The 19,401-nt window shown below is 49.9% G+C and overlaps 2 long non-coding RNA genes across 4 annotated transcripts in view; one reads left to right on the plus strand and one right to left on the minus strand.

Annotated features, from left to right (window-relative positions):
• The window catches only part of LOC133353556 (uncharacterized), a 133,001-nt gene that overhangs the window by 45,230 nt on the left and 68,370 nt on the right, over positions 1-19,401 (plus strand). The gene's annotated exons all lie outside the window — the stretch shown is intronic.
• On the minus strand, positions 547-16,001 carry LOC133353557 (uncharacterized). The gene is made up of 3 exons (XR_009756405.1): positions 15,878-16,001; positions 1,281-1,361; positions 547-1,113 (listed from the first exon to the last, which is right to left on the minus strand). It is a non-coding gene; the product is annotated as an uncharacterized LOC133353557 (long non-coding RNA).

Raw genomic sequence — 19,401 nt, forward strand, 5'->3', positions numbered from 1 at the left:
ATCGACTCGTGTAGAGAAGCATAGACTCACAGAGACCCAAATATTTGATTTGAAGCTTTCGTGACTGCAGGAATTACTCTTTGGTTCTTTCGGTAAAGCCACGTAAAATAAATTAAATACATATAATTACTTATTTGATTTTATTTCTACGTGGCTTTACCGAAAGAACAAAAGAGAGACCTAAATATTAGAAAATCCATCGGCGTTCACAAATGTACACAAACGTTAGTTACGCAGCTTTTAATTCGACGTTGTGTATTTAGCCAGGTGTGAGTGCCCCTTGAGATTGGTCATTCGCTAAACATTTTTTGCCGAGGGTCATTTTACTTCCCTTTTTGTCAAAATACAAACCACGACCTTTGAAGTTAATACTGGAGTAGTGCTGACAATGAACTCGACGTAGCAAAGAACGTGCCCGGCGTCCCATCGCCACCAACCACGAGGTCAATCGTGAACGCGCCCAGAAAATCCCAGGTCATTTCACCAAAATTGTCACAGACTTTTTGAATTGGCATTATTTTTTTGTACATAAAGCGACGTGCGTTTTCAAAACTGTCCCACATGATGAGACCCCCCACACAACGTCCAGTTGCTTGATTCGTATGCGAACGAGGAGTGTAGTTGTGGTGCAATGGTTAGCACACATCGGCTGTGAAGCCAAACAACCTGAGTTCGATCCCCGAGTGCCACCTGAACTTTAGTGAAACCACGTTGACGGCCGATACGGGTCGCTGGAGGCCTCCATCAAGCGGTGGATTGACAGAGGCTTGTAAGCTCTCATCATTAGTATTACAACTTTACACGCAAATAATAACATCGCCGGCAAGACATCCGATCTCGTTTTCGGCAGCTAAGTAGAGCTTCAGCCTGGAGCGCACGTGGGATGGGCGATCACCGTGCGAGACCAGGTGCTATAGGCTTCTGCGGGGCCACGTTGCCAGCAGAGGGCGGTGCACCAGCAAGCAATCGTTGTGCTGCACTATGCTCCGATGTCGAATTGCTTCCACGCCTTTCAACAACCAACAACCCGCGCTGACCCAGCGTGGTGAAGAGTGCTCAAGTGACCCGCCCTCCCCGCATCTTGTACAGCGTGGGGGAGGCTCCGTCATCCAACTGTGGAGTGATCAAAGGACGGTACGTGTGCCCCGCGGTGTAATTATCAACCCGTCAGGAGGTGCAACAAAGTGCAGGTGTGTTTACTTAATGCTCGCGAAGGTCTCGCAAGGTGAGGTGAGCGGCCGGTGTCATTTCACCACAACAATAATAACAAGGGCCCTTACCTTCACCTGGGCCCATATAATTCGACGCAGGGTTGTCTCCGAGATCACGGGGCCTCTCATAAAGGACGAGTCCTCGGACACCTGCAATGATAAATGCATTTACTGAGTGGCGGTGCAAGGATCGTATCCTCTACCCCCAACACCGACACTCCACTACCACCCACCCCACCCCATTCACCCCCACCCACCATTCACCCCCCCCCATTCATCCCCCCTCCCCATTCACTCCCCCTCCACCATATACTGCCCCCCCACCCATTACCACCGGCGATTTGGTTGATAATGTTACGATTCAGGCCGGAAATTCGGTTAAACAATCAATTGTATTTCTACTCTTAGTTCTTTCGGTAAAGTCACGTAGGTAAAAAAAATTAAATTAAAATTAATAAAAATAATAAAATCAGTGATTTTAATAAAATCAGTGATTTTATTATTTTATTATATTTTAAATTAATTTTAATTTCATTTCTTTACCTACGTGACTTTACCGAAATAACTAAGAGTATGAATCCTTGCAGTCACGAAAGCTTCAAATCTAGAATTAATTGTATTTCTCGCGGTCTCGTCTGTTTTTTTTTGCCCTCCCGTTGGTATGATGGCATTTTGTCGTGCGTGTGTCTGTATGTATCTCCTGCGTGCGTATACGTCGTGTAGCGGTGAGCGCGCTGCGCTACGAACCTGGCGAACCGAGTTCGATTTCCGTTCACGGCCAACACCAGTGACGATTATCTGAACCGGTACTGGGCCTCCCCTAGGTCGACTCGGCCTCAAACGAGCACCTGGTGTGGTGCGTAAACATCGCCAGTAGGGAGACAAAGGCGGCCGGGCGTGGTTTCTGATCAACCACACTCTCGTGTGCCGTTCCGGCCTTCATAGGTGCTCGCTAATAGCACTTGCCCCAACAGCCTGTTAAAGTTATACGGAAGATCTTTGTTTCGTGTGTGTGTGTGTGTGCAGCCCATGTTGTGCATCCCCTAGTGGATGAGGGTCCTCATCGCGCCGTGTCGGTCATGGTCAGCGCGGACAGGTCAAGGTGTGCAGCGCAGGCGTGGGTCCATAGAAGTGCAGTGAAGCAATGGATGCCGTGGCATTTCCCTTCGTTACTCACAACGTAGCCCTACAGCCTATAACACCTAACGTGCGTGGTGGATATGCACGTGACCTGTAGTCCCACACTGTAGAGGCAGTGGGCAGGTGGCACACCCTGGGCTCGCAAGGAGAAAGCAGTACAGTAAGTGGACTACTCTCCCTCTGTTCCCATCTGTACGGGGATAGAGTGTCCCCCCCCCCGACCACAACCACCTCAAGCTCTCGAGTGCTCCAGTATCCTCCAACTTGTATGAACATCAGTCATCATAAATTAGCTGACATCTTGATAACAAAACAAAAAATGTTGCAGGACCATCCTGAACAAGAGTCTTTGGACTCGGTGTAGCTTTCCTGGAAGAATCAGTGACTTATTATGATGATAGACAGGTATTAGTTTAAGCCAGGATCAGAAGATTGATTTATACTGGAGGAATCTGATGAGCTATGCATCTCTTTTGTTTCACAGATGTCCAGTTGGGGCGGGTGAGAACGTCACAACAACAAACAGTAAAAAAAAATACATGATAGTATAGGAAAGGTAAGCAAATCACACAAAAGTTTTTTTTTTAAAGTAAAGCCAATTGAGCTCTGAGCTTCTTTTTCAGAAGCGACCTGGCCACAAATGAGAGCTCAACGAAGTGGGCCTATCAAATGGCAATGTATGGCATTACAGTGCGATACATTTACCGCATCGTAGTGTATAAAAAGGCAGACTTCTCAATGCTACGGCTTGTACACGTTGCTTGGCAGTCGCTGTGTCCCTGCCGGAAAAAAACAAAGTAGCATTGCGCAATTACCTCGCTTGTTGCGCAATCCTCGCACTCAGCAATTACCCCCCCACCACCCCGCCACTCTTCTATTTTTATTGTATTTTAGCTGGTTTAGAATTCTGGCGTGGGTGTAGGTGTGGGGGGTGCGGGCGGGCGGGCGGACGGACGGAGGGGGGGCCGAGTTCACACCAGGCGCTTGACCGCGTGATCAACATCCTCTGGCCCCCCTGTTTCAGAGGTCGTGTGTCACCCGTCGCAGGCTAATTAGCGCGCTAATTAGCGCTGTCATTGAGTTGCCGTGGTAATCGGGTGGACGGAGAGTTGCGCCGCAATTGTCACCGCTCCCTGAAGGCTGAGCTTGTTGCACTGGACGAGTTGCGAACGCCGCCGCTGAGACGTGAAAATGTGGTGTTGGTTAGTGGTTACGGGAGAGTTAGGGCAGCGTGGAGGGCTCGTATAGTGGCTGGTAGCAATTTGATCACGGTTATGGTGAATTCATGCACTTGTGATAGTTGAATTGTTGATTACTGTTAGGGCCAGCGTGAGGGCTAGTATATTAGTATCCGGGGCTGTCAACTGACCAGGAAATAACACGTGGAAGTATAGTACAGCAAGTGGGTTAGTGAGCAACTTGCGTGTGTGTGTGTTTATGGTCTCGCTCTTTAAGAAGGGGGGCCGCACTGATTGTAACAACTACCGCAGCATCTCCCTCCTCATTGCGAAGCCAGGAAACGTCATGGCAAGGATTATTCAACATCACCTTGCCAAGAGAGGCCTGCTGTGCCCCAATGTGGTTTCAGACCAGGGCGGTCCAGCACAGACGCCATATTTTCTATCCGTTTGCTACAGCAGAGGTGTACGGGATTTTAACAGGACCTATACATATCTGCATTATTGACCTGACCAATGCCTATGATGGTCATCATCATTAAGGACATTCACAGGCCCGGTTAAAACCGCGTGGCCGGGAGTCGGAGCCATTCAACTTGCGGATGGACAGGGATATGCGCTGACACCTTTATTAACACCTTTTTCGACTATGTAGTTAGAGATGCAAATACAATGGGAGGCTGATCGATGCCCGAGTGCGATCAAGGGATGGCTCCTGATGGCTTGGTAATCGCTGCTCACTCTGAGGAGCTGTAGACTCTGTCGCTGAACCTGGAGCGTAACACGTGGGGCCTTGCCCTCAGTCCCGCAAGAAGACAGCTCCCGTCGAGAGATTCTGTGTCATCAAACACTCCACCCCCTCAAGTCCCCCATGAGTGGTGGGGCAGTTGTGGAGAGAGTGGAGAAGTTCCCATACCTGGACAGTGTGCTTTTGACTAGTTCCAGTTTGGAAGCAGAGGTCCCACTCTTTTCATCGGCTGCGTAGCGCTGTGTGGAAGCTACCTGGCCTGACACGTCAAAGCTCAAGGTCTTCTCGGTCACAGTAATGTCCTGCTTTCTCTAAACTCGCGTAAAGTGGACCGCTCCGAAATAACATATGCGCCGGTTTGAATCATTTAGCCTGGGCTGTCTACTCTCTGTCCTGGGTTTGACCAGACATGATTGTGTGTGGAGCAGATCGTTGAAACTTCATCGGTGTGCTCCAACTGTAAGTAAGGCAGCATTGGCTAAGTCACGTAGCCTGCCATGTGGCGAAAAGTCGTACTCAGTTTGTAAATGTTGTGGCTTGGCTCTCCAACACACCTGTGTGCTGTACTAGTGACGAATTGGCCACGTTCTGTTTACGTGACAACCCTTACTAGTTGGCTGTGTCGGGTGGTGGCGGGTTTTAACGACACATGTATATATTTACGCGATTTAACCCAAAAACCTTTATGGATCATGTAGCCTGCATGTCCAGCTACCGCATGCCCAAGTAGCTTCTCTTTGGCTGAATAGGGGGGTGGGGGTTAAACGGGCGGGGCACGGGCTAGAGGAGACATGGGCTGATGTGGTACAGTATAGGATACGGAGCTGAGTGGCCTCGCCGATTATATTATTGGTACGAGCGGTGTCAAGCTCGGCTTCTCGGGAGAGACGCTCGCGAAGGACGCTGCTACTGGGCAGAGCACCCGGGTCGATAAAATGCGGAAAATATGCGTAGTAGGGGGACACAGGTGGGGCATCTGTCAGTCATCTCGGTGAACCCAAAACACCTGGGTCTGTCACGTGACCTCCTGCCAGCAATGAGCCTTCTGACACTTCGCATGGCCTCAAAGTGCACCTAGCCTGGCACAAGCGCTGTGAATGATGTCACCGTCACTTAGTGGCGAATGGCGGTTGTTGTTGATGCACACCTGTCAAGCCCTTATCAGTGCCCTACCTTATTCCAGACCAATTCAGACCTTATTGGTCACCCCGTGCCCTTTATAAATCTCAACGTTCATCCTACAAAGTCCCATCGCAAGGGAAACACACAAACAAATAGACAGACAAAACATTCGCCCGTATTGCAAGCGGGTATACGCCGCATGGGCCGGAGCACTCAATTTCTCTGTACAAGAAATACGGGGAAAACGGTTGACACGGTATGTTGGTGTTGCTGTTCCTTCGTACGCGTGGTGGGTGTTTTTTTGTATCTCTTTCTTCTTTCTTTCTCTGGGGTTCTCCATATATCTCCCGGAGCAATCCTCGAAAACAGCGTGACCCCCCCCCCCCCCACCTAAACCCGCTCGCGTCGCCGTGTGCGCGGATCATCGGCAGGGCGCGGTTGTTGCGTTTGTTCGCGGTTCTCTCTCGCCGCCCGCGTCTCGACCTCGAGCAATTGATTCGGGAGGAAGTCACGGGGGGCCTTATCTCGCGAGCGCGATGCCAGGAAGGGAGATAAAGGCGGCTGTGGCCCAGGACTCTGTCCTCCTTGCTAGGGGCAAGGCGCGGAACGGATTGCGGGTGGTGGGAACGATTACGATTGGCTTTGTGTGGTGTACCGCACGCGTACACACACACGTGTCTACAAGAGTACACACGTGTGTGTGTGTGTGTGTGCAACACTCATATATATATACATATATACAAGCAGCATAAATAGCTTCAATGCACACAGCTGCCGCACACACAGCAAAACCACAGGCGTACAGGTGTGACATACTGTATACACAGGTGTGAAGACAAAACGCAAATATCCCCAGTTTAGCCTTAACAGATTATTGGGGCAAGTGCTGTTAGCGAGCACCTATGAAGGCCCGCACAGCCCACGAGGGGGTTGTTCCGCCAGTACTACGCCCGGCCGCCTTTGTCTCCCCATTGGCGACATTTACACATCGCACCAGATACTCATTTAAGGCTCAGTCGACAAAGGGGAGTCCCGGGACAGTTTGAGATAATCGCCACAGGTGTTGGCAATGAGTGGGAATCGAACTCGGGTCGCCGGCTTTGTAGCGCAGCGCGCACTAACCACTGCGCCACCGCTCCCCGCACACCACCCACAGAACATCCCATCCGTGGCAAACGCACACACAACCCGACACACACACACACACAACCCGACACGCACACACAAATACAACCCGACCCACACACACAAACACAACCCGACACACACACACACAACCCGACCCACACACACACACAATCTGACACACACACAACCCAACACACACACACACAACCCGGCACACACACACAACCCGACACACACACACAACCCGACACACACAACCCGACACACAAACACAACCCGACACACACACACAACCCGACCCACACACACAAACACAACCCGACACACACACACAAATACAACCCGACACACACACACAACCCGGCACACACACACACAACCCGACACACACACACAACCCGACACACACAACCCGACACACACAACCCGACACACAAACACAACCCGACACATACACACAACCCGACCCACACACACAAACACAACCCGACCCACACACACAAACACAACCCGACACACACACAAACACACAACCCGACACACACAGACAAACACAACCCGACACACACACAGAACCCGACACACACACACAACCCGGCACACACACACAACCCGACACACATACACACAACCCGACCCACACACAGAACCCAACACACACACACAACCCAACACACACACAAACATACAACCCGACACACACACACACAACATGACACACACAACCCGACACACACATACAACCCGACACACACATACAACCCGACACACATACACACAACCCGACACACACACACAGTCACCTTACACTCATACCCATCGCTCCTGTGGTTTACCCACCACCGCTCTGCACCTGGATGTGGGCTGCTGTTGCCGCCTCGTTTTTTTCCCTCTTAAATCTGCTCCTCCAATAACAAGCCCCGATACTTGCACAGAGTCTGTCGCCTTCCAAGGCAGGAATGTTCCCACTGCGCTTAGGTGTGTGGGGGGGTCACGGGGTGGGGGGGGGACTGTGGGGGCGGTTTGGAGCGGTGGTGGAGCGGTTGATGTACTCGGAGGGAGTCGCTGGTGGTGGAGGACGCAGACTTAGTGGTTGTGTGGCGGTTAGCGCGCTGCGCTCCTAAAACCAACCACCTGAGTTCGATTCCCACTGAATCGGCCCTGGGCTTACCCTAGTTCGACTCAGCCTCAAATGTGTACCCGGTGCAATGTGCTAACATCGCTAACATCATCTTCTTGGTTCTTTCGGTAAAGTCACGTAGGAGGGAAATAATAAAATAATAAAAAATTAAGCTAACATCGCCGAGCCTGACACTGGACACACAACCCCTCGTGTGCCGTTCCGGCCTTCGTTAGGTGCTGATCCGCAGCCTCCACCTTTCCCGCACCTTCTATTAGAACGGCTGGCTACGTACGGTGCGAAAAAAGTTCAACAAACATGCATTGCTGAGCACTCACGGATCTCAATACAATTCTCAATCTACCCCCCCCCCCCCATATCCCTTCCCCAGTTCTCCTACAGTCGTCAGGCTTACGTGGAGACCGCGTAACTACACGGGTGGCTCTCGCTCTGTATTTCATTTGCCTATAGGCTCAGCACAAACTCACACTTGCAAATATCCCCCTGTTGGTTTATGTAATAATGCCACGCTTAATATGTATTTACCCACCCGCCCAGACGAGCCATGTGGCTGAGTGTCAAGATTTACTTTTATCCGGAGGATCCCACTGTCAGGACGTTTTGGACAAACATCACATTCGTTTTCATCAACATGCTCACCAGCCATGACCAGTCCACTGCTGGATCAAAACATCCCCAGAACCGTCACCATCTCTAGCGCCTACACTCACCAAAAACGATTTAATGTCTCCTTCCATCTCCTCCTCCGTGGATGTCATCTCGAATGCGCCTCGAACCACCATTGGCTGCCGGTCGGTCATTGCACCTGACCCCAAGCCCTCTCGAGCCTTCTCGCGACAGCTCTTAACATTTCCAGAAATATCTTTAAAATGACTATCTTCCCGAATCCATCTCTTCCTCCTTCTGTATCTCGATGTAAATGCCAAGCATGTCCTTCCCAATGCTCCTTTGTACATTTTACAATTGCTATTTCATTTTCTTCGTCAATGACCACGTGGTTCTGATCTGTATGTCACAAGAAGTGGCACGCATTGATCAAAGATGTTCGTCTGCAGGCACAATCGTTCGTGTGTCGCATTTCCGTTTCCCAAATTCAACTTTCGAAAGGCATCCATCCGCCAACATTTTGTCCACCAATTATTATGCGTATATTATGAAGAAGGACCATTGCCTGAAACGTCACCTATAATATATATTTCCTTCTTAAGGCCACTGTTTCTTTTTTAAATTAACGTTTCTTTTTTAATGATGCCAAGTGACATTGCTCCCAAGTGTGAAGTGGGTGCAACTACAGCTGTGCCCGCGGGATGGAGGGGGGGGCATCCAGATACGAAAATAGGGGAAGGCGGAGAGGGGCGTGGGGGGACGTGTCATTGCTTACACCAGGACCAATACCAACTGGACATCTGTTTAAAAAGAGGTTCATAGCTTATCGGATTCCTCCAGTATGAATACATTCTGATTCTGAGGTACGAAACGCCACTGATTTGACAAAAAATAAGTATAACCCGTAAAAACAAAGTTTTTCACTCTAAATTCTTTATATGCGTGGCGGCTAGAGTCCTATCGTCCTCTGGCTTGAGATGGCTGCCACCTATGGGTCAGATGATTGTCTGCCAGTATTAAACAATTGGTAATTAAATATTTAATTTGTTTTCCCTAAACAGTGTAAAATTTTTGAAAAAAATTTTCACGAACATTAATTGTCTCGCACAACGAGTTTGTGTGCAAAATGTCAACTCGATTGGATCACGGGAAGTGGGTTAAAAAACTACCGAAAGGTTTGCACGGTCGTAAGCAAGCAAGCAAGCACGCAAGCAAGCAAGCAAGCGAACTTAATATAAAGGATTTAAAAAACGTTTGAAATGTGCGATTTCTCGTCGGATCTCGGAAGCTAAGCAGAATTGAGACTGGTTCGTACTTGGATGAGTAATTACCACCACCGTGGCTTGCCAGGTGTTGTAGGCACGGAACTGCGAGGTGTGGTCAGGAAACCATTGCACCACTGAGCGTCACCCTCCTGGAACGTTTGGTGGGTTTTTTCCGGCTTCTCCGGGCTCCTCCCGAATATCCTGCTTGATTCGCAGCATCGCTGGGTGACGACGCCACAAAAATATCTATAAATACATGACGAGAAAAAAATGTGAAGGTCAGAATCATCTCTTTGGACTTCCAACTCTGACTTGCCAGATACATTGAGTCCTCACAATGACCACCCCCCTCTCTGTCTCTCCCATGTTTGTTTGTTGTAGTACAGAGTTAGACTCATGGCCTTAATCTAAGTTGTCTTGTGGTTATTGTTGTTGTTGTTAGACTTGTATCCCACTGGGATTTTTGCACGCAGCGTTGGTGTACGTTTTTTTTTTCTGCAATATGTTGCTGTCTTTTCTTGGATTTTCTGTTTGCACTTAGTCACATGTTCACTTTTAAGATGTTTTTTGTTCATGTTTTTGTTTTTTGTTTGTTGCGGTTGCACCCGATTCAAGAGCCGAATGGCTCACAGGGCTATACCTAATACATGAACTTGAACTTGAAGTCCATGGACCAATCGCCCCCCACCTCCCGCCTTGCACACCACGTAACCTGCCACCCCACGCTGCCTCCGTTGTCCACTGCGCCAGCTCGGGGCCGTAATTGTACACCAGGAAGTAATAATCTAATAGTCTAATGGAATTGTCAGCGTGTTTGTCGTTGGACACATTTGATGGGCACATTCCTGCAAGTCACGGCGGCCTGTGCGGCAAGACGCGCTGCGAGGAGAGGGGGGTTGGGGGTGTGTGTGTGGGGGGGTGTGTGTGGGGGGGTGTGGGGGTGTGTGTGGGTGTGTGTGGGAGTGTGTGTGTGGGTGTGGGAGTGTGTGTGTGGGGGGGTGTGTGTGGGGGTGTGGGGGTGTGTGTGGGGGTGTGTGTGGGGGTGTGTGTGGGGGTGTGTGTGGGGTGTGTGGGTGTGTGTGGGTGTGTGTGTGGGTGTGTGTATGGGGGTGTGTGTGAGGGGGGGGGTGCGGGGGGGGTATGTGGGGGGGGGGTGGGGGTGTGTGTGTGGGGGTGTGTGTGGGGGTGTGTGTGGGTGTGTGTGTGTGGGGGTGTGTGTGGGGGTGTGTGTTGGGTTGTGTGAGGGGGTAAGGGGGTGTGGGGGGTAGGGGTGTGGGATGGGGTGTGGCGGTGTGGGGGGGGTGTGGGTGTGGGGGGGGGTCATTCCCAGCCACCGCGCGGCTGCACGGGAATTCGGCCAGACTCGAGATTTGGCCAAACACCAGCGGTTAGTGAAAGCGCCCCCCCCCCATCCGATGGGTCCTGTTCGGTGCGATGTTTGAGATGTATTATCCCCGTGGGATGTGTGCCCCCCCCCCCCATGGGCTGTGGTGCAGTTGCACCGTCTACACACTTTGTAGCTCTGTCACACTGGGTACGGTGATGTAGAAGTGTGCATCCATGGAGTGCTGTCGAAAAGCAGAATTTTAAAATGAAAAACAACATACCAACGTGCCGCGAGAACACATACTGTGTGTGTGTGTCGATACGTCCCAAATGCAGTGGCATGGATCATAAGCGCGGCCAATTGATGAAGCAAACGGAACAAACTGGAGAGGAGCACGGCGAGTTGCTTCGCCATCCGTCTGTGCTTTCGGGGTTTGCTCCACGTGTCGCAGACGCTCAATGCTGATGTCCTCTGACCACACCGAGCAGCCCCGACGCCTACAACGCCTGGCAAGACCCGGTGGACTCAAAGTCCAACTACGAACTGGTCTGAAACCAGCGCAGTTTTCAAGATGATTGACCAATTTAATAATAATGTGAACGAGTGACTGTGGCTGCAGGACAAAACAAATGACTGGCTCACCGAATTAGTGAATGGATGGCTGCATGCCCGAATAAATGAACGATTGACTGACCGAGTGAACGACTGATTCAACGTCAAAATGAACGCTTTAAGAAATATGTGAACGGATTAACAATCAACTGATCGAACGACTGAATTAATGAATGGTTGACCGGCTGAATGTATGAATGAACGCCAGACACCGCCTACTCCGTAGCCACTCTGCACTTCCGGATCACAGGGGTCAGTAGTGCAGCGGAGCAAACATCCTTCGGTTTTTTTTTGTTTTGGGAGGGGACCAACCCCGGCTGCCGCAGAGAAATCAAATAAAAATGAAACATTAACCCTCGTGTTTAGGAATCTGTCTCACGTTTCTCAACGTGTCTACCATTCTCCCACATCAAACGCTGCCTCTAATCTGCTGGTATTTCCCACGTGAGTGTGTTCGCTCTGTTTAATAGTATTACTTATTACAATGTGTGGTCGGGGTTTTTTGTTGTTGCTGTTCAGGTGAAGAGTTCATCCGAGTGGGATATTTGTAAGCCCCGATGCAAATGTGTGATTCGGGGATGACAAGTTAGTGTATTTTATAATGACTGTGATTAAACAACAAAAAATACGAATGTTCGAATGTGTATGCATGTCGTTTTGTTCCACATGGTAGGTAAGTAGATACACATATACGGAGGAATTATATCGGAGGTATGTATGTCGATTATATAGGGTACATGAAGATAGGGCAGCATGTTGAGCTGATAGGTAGACAAATAGGTATGCATTCTAGATTTGAAGCTTTCGTGACTGCAATGATTCATATTCTTAGGTTTTTTCGGTAAAGTCACGTAGGTAACCAGCCGGGCAGGTAGCGAGCTTGATACGCCTGTAAGCAGCTGTTCAAGGTATGAAACGGGTAGGTAGTTAAAAAGGTAGGCGGATAACCAGGTAAGTTAGACATCTACATAGCAAGGAATATAGGTAGTTAGAGATGTAGGTAAGAAGGTAGGTATGAAGATTCGGAGGCAGTTGGGCGGATAGGTTAGATAGTTAGGGACTTGACAAAACAATCGATAAAGTATGGAGATAAAGAGCAGTGCAATGGGTAGGCAGAATATAGCGACACAATGTGGGGCAGATTTGAGAGGCAGATAGGCAGAGAGTACACAGAGAGACTTGGAAGGTCACTCGCGGTGCAGGTGGCGAGCTGATTTAGAGTGCACAAAGCCAGCATGGGGATCACTATCTCCTCGACATCGACAGCAGCATCTCTCGCCGAGTACGCGGTCTCCACATCCTCCTTCCTGTACACCTCTGCATCTCATCCCACCCCTCTGCATCTCCTCCCACACACCTGCATCTCCTACCACACCTCTACTCCTCCTCCCACACCTCTAGAAGACCCCCCAGCCATCCCCGCTTGCACCGGTGGCGCTCGGGAAACTTGTTTTCTCTCTGCATCTCTGTGTACTTGTCTCGTTATGTATATCTGTGTATCTGTGTCTCTCTGTGTCTCGCTCGTCACCGTGGCGTGCGCGATGACCAGCACCACCACCACGTGACTTTTCTTTCGTGTTGTGCGCGGTGCTTTTAGCGCCACAGCGCGTCGATTTACAGCGTTTATTTTCATTTGTTTGCTGGTGACTTTGTGTATTTCATATCGAAATCGCCTCCAGTGTTGTTGCTGCTGGGGGCAATAAAAGTTGTTTAAAAGTCAAGTCTGTGTCTCTCTGTATATATACTGCATCTCTATCTCCCCCTCCCCCCTTACTGTCTGTCTCTCTGATTGAATCGTGTCTCTGTCTCGATCTAATATATCTCTCTGTACGTGTGTATCTCTATATCTGGCTCTCTCGTCCTCTCTCGGCTTATCCGTATCACTGTTAGTATCTCTGTCTGTCCCTCCACGTCTTTCTGCTCCTTTTTGTCAATGCATCAAATCTGTTTCCATCCAAGTCTATGTCTGTCTATCTTACCTGTCCTCCACCACTGCTCACTATTGCGGTTTTACTGTTGCTCTCTCTCGCTCCGTGTCTCTCTCTCTCTCTGTGTCGCCTCTTGTTTGCTCTGCGTGTTGTTCCACGTCGCTTTGCCGCGGGCGATCCATTGCCGCAGTATATCTCGAGAGAGCGAGAGATGGAAAGAGAGAGAGAGAGAGGAGGGAGAGAAGGGGAGAGACGCGGGCAGGTGACTACGTGCGAGGGAGGGTGCAGGGAAGGGAAGGAATGTGGGTACGAGACGGTGGGCGGACGTGGTAGTCACTCAAGGAGGTGGGGTGATGATGAATGGGTGGTGATGGCGGCAGTGATGATGATGATGGTGTTGATGGCGAGGGTGGTGGTGCCGAGGATGATAGCCGCGTGAACACCGCTTGTGCGTGTGTTTAGAGAAAACGTAAAGTGAAGAACACTGATACGCACACGCTGATGCGTACACACGGCGCACACATCGAAACGACAGCCACCATTCGCCACGAAGCGGCTGTGATGTCGCCACGGCCCTTGTGCCAGGCTAGGTCCACCTTGAGGCCACGAGAACGGTCGAAGGCTCGCTGACGCATGACTGGCAGATGCACCACTCACCTCCATATCCTCCTGTAACTACATCAACCCATCTCTTCCCTAGCCCGTGGCTCGCCCGTTTAGGATTGTTGGGGCATGCGGTGGCTGGGCATGCGGGCTTCGTGACCCAGCCAATACAGCCTTGACCGCCGGAGGAGCTCACTGATGGGAATGTGTCCAGATCTTTCAAGGCTTGGTGTATTCCTCACATAATCCATCCCTGGTTTAACGAGGATGGAGCTTAGGCAGGCCAGCCTGAATGTTTCAAAATGCCGCTGATGTTCCATTTCAGGGGTCCACGTTGCACAGGCTTAGAGAAGAGATTGCATAATTCTGATCGAGAAGGCCTAAAGCGACAAACCAGGTAGCTTCCACACAGTATTACGTAGCCGATGAAAAGATAATGACGCTTGACTCATACGGAGTCGGACCTCTGCTGCCAAACGTGAGCTCGTCAACACAGCACGCTTCTCTGGTACGGACACTTCCCCACTCTCTCATGGGAAGTCAAGGGGATCGAGCATTTGACATAACACACCCATAGCTTAGTTTTGGTGGGGCTGCTCACTCCAGAGTGAAACCACCAGATCATCACGGTTGACCAATAAGGAGCCATCTCCCTTGACTGCACCGGGAATCGATCAGCCTCCCATTGTATCTCCTGTCCTGGATGTGAATTCATCTGGAACAGCCATGGAGGGCTGCTCGAAGGCTGTGGTCGACAAAAGATGTGAAATAATGTTGGGGGCCAGAGGACTGGCAAATGCACCAGCTGTGCCCCCGACTGTGCCAACTTGCCGTTTTTAACCGCCCGCCGCTCCGCCCGTTGTTGTGAGCGTCGCTCCTTTGTTGTTGCTGTAGGGCGACTGCCTCCAACTGCCCAGTAGCACGGCACACACACTCACCCAGCAAACAACGCACACCCAAACAACAAAGACGAAGCCCTAATATATAGCCTGAGCAGACTGTTGGAGCAAGTGTAGTTAGCGAGCACCTATGAAGGCCGGCACGGCATACGAGGAGGTGGATGGCCAGCTCCCTATCTGACCGCCTTTGTCTCCCTAGTGATGATGTTTACCACACACCGCACCAGGTAATTATTTGAGGCCGAGTCGACCACACACCACAACGACAAAAAACCCCGTGTAGCCTTAACAGCCTATTGAGGCAAGTTATGTTAGCGAGCTCCTATAAAGGCCGGCACGGCACACGAGGGGGTGGGTGACCAACACCACGCCCGGCCGCCTTTGTCTCCCTAGTGGCGATGTTTACACTTTGCACCAGGTAATCATTTGAGGCTGAGTCGACCAAGGGGAGGCTCAGGATCGGTTCAAATAATCGTCACCAGTGATGGCCGTGAGCGGGAATCGAACCCGGGTCGCCAGGTTCGTAGCGCAGCGCGCTAACCGCTACACTACCGCTCCCCACGGCACGGCACACACTCACAGACACACACACACATTCCCCGCTCACCGCTGTCAACGTGCAGTCCGCGGTGCTCCGAGTTGCTACGAGATAAAGCGACAACAGTCACCGGGAAATCGAGCCCTGAAATCCGCCAGTGCTCCAATTAGGGCAATCACCAGAACATTGCCACGGAGATTTAAAAAAAAGTATTTGAACACTAATCCTGATGTGTTGAGTTTGCACAAAAGACACAAAAAAACAAAGATCCCCCGTATAACCTTAGCAGACTGTTGGGGCAAGTGACATTAGCGAGCATCCATGGAGCCCCGCACGGCGTACGATTGGGTGGGTGGCCAACACCACGCCAGCCGACTTTATAGCCTTAGTACTTAGTTGCGATGATTTCACATCGCACCAGGGGTACTCACCTTGATGCTCAGTCGAACTAGGGGAGGCCCGTGAACAATTAAAATAATCGTCACTGTTGGTGGTCGTAGGGGAGGATCGAACTCGCGGGGCCGGGTTCACGGCGTCGCGCGCAATCCACTGCTCCACCTCCAACCCGACAAACGTAGGCACGTGTGTACGTGTGTGTGTGTGTGTGAACTCGACTAAATTCCATTGCTATCATTACATCTCCTATCCCGAGGCTCTTAACTTGCCTGGCCGCACTGCGCTGCTAAAGCTGCTCTTGGGCTGTGACAGTGATCCGGAGAGCCGGTGCGGAATATGATGTTGCAGGAGAGGCGTGCATGGGTGTTTTGTTGTTGTTGTTGTTGCTATAAACATCCAAATAAATGCATTGAGGCCCTTGAGCCGTCGGTATCAACTGGCGCGGCAGAAATAATAAAGATTTTATAGAAGGATTCCTTCTCCTGGATCCCAAATATAGTTCCTAGCAAGGTGAGCGTGGTATTACAGCAAGTTTGATAGAGAATATCGTTTTTTTAAAGGATATAAGCACTTTACAATACCTATAATGTGATGCGAAACATCTAATGAATGTAAGTGTCGAGACGTAGCATACGTAGGCAATGTGTCGCGACAAAACAGACGGTATTTAGACAAATTCAAACAGAAGATATTTAAACGAAGCTTTCTGCCCACGGCGGACACTGCCCATATTTAATTCTGGTTGCAGTCGCCACCCCAGGTGCAAATGACCAGCCCCGCTTGGATCGCGGGATAATGAGAGCAATTCTGTGACTTCGGACGGACGGACGCATTGTCTCGGACGCTCAACACGTGTGTCCAATGAATCGCATGAGAGTGAAGTAGCTTCATTATGTTTTACCTGGACATTGCTGAGACATCAGTAATCATAGGTGGCCATTCCTGTTCTATCATCATCAATATTCGAAATGCTGGCCGTGCTTACCACGCCCTCCCAAGAAGGACGTTGAGCAGCAATTAAATACCCGCGCCCCGTGCGTTCATTAATTAGATTCACATCCCGTAGCGCAGGCTGCATCCGTGATGCATTTACCTCCTGGGCGTGCTGTTTGTGGCAGCGGCAGCAGCGGCGTGGTGCTTGCCACCCACGCCCTCGTGTGACGTTGGTAGGTGCTGGCTAACAGCACTTGCCCTAACAGTCTCTTCAAGATATAGGGGTTCTTTGTACGCATGTATGTTGAACTTTTGTCGCACCGTACGTAGCCACCCGTGCTAATCGGAGGTGCGGGGGGGGGGGGGAGAAGCACAACAAACTAAACACCATAAAAGCAGTTCTAAAGAAAAGAGTTTTCAATCCAGATTAAAATTTGCGTAGCTCCAGTGGCTTCCTAATATCTGAATGAAGAGCGTTCCAGACGGCCGCCGGAGCGCACCTAATCCGCGCTTGCTATCCGACGCTTTGAACGCAAGGGTTGATGGATCGCATAGAGAAACTCATAAAAAAAAACGCGTTGGGCTGCAAGGTGGCCGTGAACCCGTCTGTGTGGTCATGCAGCGAGTGGGCTCGTGAAAGCCAGTCATGGGGCTCCTGTGAGTTCACACATACGGGTTCACGGAATTGTTTTTTACCGCTTCTCAACAGTTCTCCCACGTGAAGTAAAACGCCCCCTATTTTAAAACGGAATTTTATCAAACATTCTAACGCAGGACCCTCATTCCAAATAATTATGAGGCTCAGCGAGGCTTGCCTGGAATGATAAATGTGATTCCTATTCAGAGATCACCATCGTATGAGATATCGCTATGCTGACTGACTTTTTTTTGGTGGGTAACGGTGGTGCACTATTTATTGCACCGCGCACCGAACCTAGTGAGCTGAGTTCGATTCCCGGCCAAGGCTAACATATATAGCGAGCGAAATCTAAATCTGGCCTCTGGGTTTCTTCCTCGTTCACCAATCCGCCATTGACCAGCGTGGTGAAGTATGGTCAAACAACCTATCGGAATCAACGAGACATGTATCTTGATTTAAAGCTTTCGTGACTGTAGGGATTCATATTCTTGGTTCTTTCGGTAAAGTCACGTAGAAGGGAAACAATGAAATAATAAAAATATAAAACAATACAATTTTCACGACGTTTCGACTGCAACACAAGCAATCATCATCAGGTGTGTTATTGCTTGTGTTGCAGTCGAAACGTCGTGAAAATGTTATTGTTTTATATTTGTATTATTTAATTGTTTCCCTTCTACGTGACTGTACCGAAAGAACCAAGAATAAGGCATGTATTGCTCACCATCAACCAGTGACTTGACACCATGGCCTGTAAATTATTATTATTGAATTATTGAATTTATATTTTCTTTCGCCAACGGCCGATGTGGAAATCATCCCTTCCACACCTCCGAGTAACACGGTTGGCTACGTACGGTGCGAAAGAAGATCTGCGTACATACCTCCACTGGTAGTCATGCCCGTGACTATGCGTATGCAAAACCCCACTGGGGACTTTACATCAGTGTCGCAATGCATTTTGATTGTGATGCATTTGCTCTATAAGCGATCGTCACACGCTAGCACGCGCGCACGTAAGTTGAGCCACCTTCACGGTAACATTTAAGAGGCTGGTGGATGGGTCACGATGGGTCACGATGGTTCACGATGGTCCTGCGCACCAGTAGCTTGTTTCCCTGTGGCAGGGGTGGGGAACATTTTTTTTCTGCCAAGGGACATTTGGATATTTATAACATCATTCGCGGGCCAAACAAAATTATCAACTTAAAAATTTGCCTGTTATATTTGCTCATACATTTAATTAACTCACCCCTAATCTGATGGCTGGAACTGATTCTCTATTAGTGAGGCGTGTGATGTTAGCTGGTATTGATGATGTTGCTACTCGCAACTGTTTTTTTAGGTTTGCTCCTAGATTTATTGAATTCCCAGTCCTGCCTGCGGTTGCCTTGGCAGGGCCAGACCAAATGATTTCGCAGGCCTTATTCGGCCTGCTGGCCGGACGTTCCCCACCCCTGCCCTATGGGGTGAGACCGTAATAGCAACGCAACTTGGAGTGAGATTTGTTCACATTTGGGATCATCATCATTACAAGAACAATCGTCTCCCCACCCCCGGCCCCCCGACTTTGCTACAGACAGACGGACTGAGCGAACGCATTCGTGCTCATGGTGACAGCGCTAAGGAGTAAAGTATTTACTTAGACAAAAATATTCGTAAGAAGGTGTTTGTTAAGGCCCTCCACCACCCGACGCAGGCAAACAAATACAATTGGCTATGTCGGGTGGTGGAGGGTTTTAACGACACAAACTTGGCAAGCTCATTAAGTGGCCTAACCCAAAACAATAAATTATAAACTAAACACTTTTTCTCAGTATTTTACCAGGTAAGGCCCACTGAGCTATATAGGCCTTTATTCAGAAGCGACCTGGCCACAAATGATAGCCCAATAAAGTAGCTTATGATGTGGGAATATATAGCAAGTTACTGAATGTGGACGGGAACAACCGGAGAACCGGAAAATAAATCCACGCGACCACGGGG

The sequence above is a fragment of the Lethenteron reissneri genome, chromosome 44 (genome assembly GCF_015708825.2).
Source record: "Lethenteron reissneri isolate LAM-NWPU_2019-01 chromosome 44, ASM1570882v1, whole genome shotgun sequence".
In the NCBI taxonomy this organism is placed as follows: Eukaryota; Metazoa; Chordata; class Hyperoartia; order Petromyzontiformes; family Petromyzontidae; genus Lethenteron; species Lethenteron reissneri.